General features: G+C 43.6%; 1 long non-coding RNA gene across 2 annotated transcripts; it reads right to left on the bottom strand.

Annotated features, from left to right (window-relative positions):
* Positions 1-396: 396 nt before the first annotated feature.
* Positions 397-1,951, bottom strand: LOC123176924 (uncharacterized). 2 transcript variants are annotated; one of them, XR_006488707.1, is made up of 3 exons: positions 1,691-1,951; positions 570-734; positions 397-486 (listed from the first exon to the last, which is right to left on the bottom strand). It is a non-coding gene; the product is annotated as an uncharacterized lncRNA (long non-coding RNA). The 2 variants fall into 2 exon arrangements; XR_006488706.1 differs by lacking the exon at positions 1,691-1,951 and having other exon boundaries at positions 570-1,359.
* Between the last annotated feature and the right edge of the window lie 202 nt (positions 1,952-2,153).

Here is a 2,153-nt window from a genome sequence, read left to right as displayed (position 1 = left end):
TGCAATGATAGGTTTACACATGAAAGTTTATTAGAAGGGTCAGTTGTTGAGATTGAGTTGTCGCCTTCAGAAGCCTCTATTAAACCTGCATTTAGCATTGCTCTTGTGGCGAAGATCACCTGCAAAGGAGTAAGATTTATTTTTGAAAAGAACATCATTTCTAGCTTTCAAAATGTTGAGCGAACAAGGTTAGGTGTATAATGGCAAGGTTTAAATCTGGATGATGAGCAGACAAGATTAGGTGTATAATGGGAGAAGGATAAAGGTTTGGGTCTAGTATATCAGATTTGAGTCCATAAGAAAACCAAAATGTTACACATAAGTTGAAAGAACATAGCATGATAAAACTTCTGCCTTTCAGGAAAATCATCACACACATACTATGCAAGCACCACATGAAACAATCAAGCCATATACCATGATTACGATATAAGTCCAAGAAAGCTTCCAAATACAACTTCCTGCTTATTCAGAGAGGATTCAAAACTGTCAAGTTGCAAAAACATAGGTTATGGTATATTCCTTGTTTGATGCAATTGCTAAAAAGATGAAAGGTCTGCCAAACATACATTGGTTAAATCAACTCGGATGATTCTGACGACGACCGCGGTATGACCGTCTGAGTGGTTCCATCGGACAGCAAGGATGGGCACCCATGGCAACGTCAGCGTCGGTGGTGGCAGGCTCCTCTCCTTGAAGAGCTGGACGTCGGGATTTTCTCACGAAATATGCACCTAATTGAACATGAATCGAACTTGAAAAGATCCATCACACACATACTGTTCCATGAAAGACATATTTATTTAAAGTAAGCTGACATGAATAAATAGCACTTATTATTGCCATTCTGGTTGTTCATGCAAGTGGTGGTATCTACAACACATTACTACCTTTATCGAATTTAGGGCAACAACTGAAATCATTTTTACTAAGCTGATCCAATAAGAATAAAGACTTAATAATGACATGACTTTGCCATAAACTTAACAGTCTTCTTATCTCTACTTATGACTAATGAAGATCGGTTTTCCTGCAAGTATTAAGATTGTACCAGAACTGAATTAGTCATTTTGCTGCTAACAAATAAGCATAGAATTTAGTAATGTACAAATGATTCAGGACACACTGGTGGAGAATAAATTACTGAAGCAAGTTCTGGTTGTTGTTTCTTCATATCAATTTTGTGAGTCTTTTTTTCAAACATGCATCCTGTATTAGAAGACCGCCAAGAAGGGAAGCAAAATAAAGAAATTAAGCAGAGTATTATCCATGTAATCCTCCATAGCATATTTAAATCAAGCAAGCCACCTAACATAGCAAAGGATACCATTAAAAATAGCTACAAACAATCTCATCCTCCTTTCATTATAAGGATACAGGCCGACATGTCTCCAAATTGCTGAGAAAAGGCTAAATAGTAATCTGAGATTCTGACCAGTAAGTTTACTGGCTCAAGCATCTAAGCCTAGACCATTACTTAGCATGAATTACTGACTCAAGGGTAATCACGAATCGGCATACACAAAGGAGGATTACATGCGCGAAACCACATGTGCTATCATTGCATAGGCATACACACGAACACCTGCTGTGCTAGAACGAACATGGCAATGTATGTGACTGAAATTAGAAGACAACTGAAGAAGATTGTATCAAGCAAGATAAAAGATGCACCCCCAATTTAACTCACCTATGTTTGATCCATTCTGGCTAGCTCCAGCGACAGTGGCAGAAGCAGGAAGGAGAAACACGGTGGCGGCAGCAGCAACGACAGAGGAGAGACGGTGTTGCAACGACATGGAAGAGAGATAGTAGAACCGGGCGCTACGCCAGCTGGGGGAGAGGACTTACCAGCACAGCGATGGTCTTGGTGCCTGCGATAGCACCGAAGGCCATCAGCGGCGCGCTCAAGTGAGCCGGCGGCGACACACTGGGAACACGTGGAAGAGCGTGCTCCAGGCGCGCGGTGGCCGGCCGCGGGGTGCATGCATGTGGCGTCCGTGGTGAACAGACTGCGGTGGCGATGGTGAACGACCTGGCACTGCCGCAGCGGATCCCCATCAAGAGAGCGGAGGCGGTCGGCTGCGTGGGATTTGGGCGCGGCGCCGGCAGTGGGCGTGCTGTTGCGGCCCGCCCCCCCTACGGCGGAGGTG

This window comes from Triticum aestivum, unplaced genomic scaffold (genome assembly GCF_018294505.1).
Source record: "Triticum aestivum cultivar Chinese Spring unplaced genomic scaffold, IWGSC CS RefSeq v2.1 scaffold213291, whole genome shotgun sequence".
In the NCBI taxonomy this organism is placed as follows: Eukaryota; Viridiplantae; Streptophyta; class Magnoliopsida; order Poales; family Poaceae; genus Triticum; species Triticum aestivum.
Note: the sequence above shows the minus strand (reverse complement) of the source record. Positions and strands in the feature narration are given on the sequence as shown.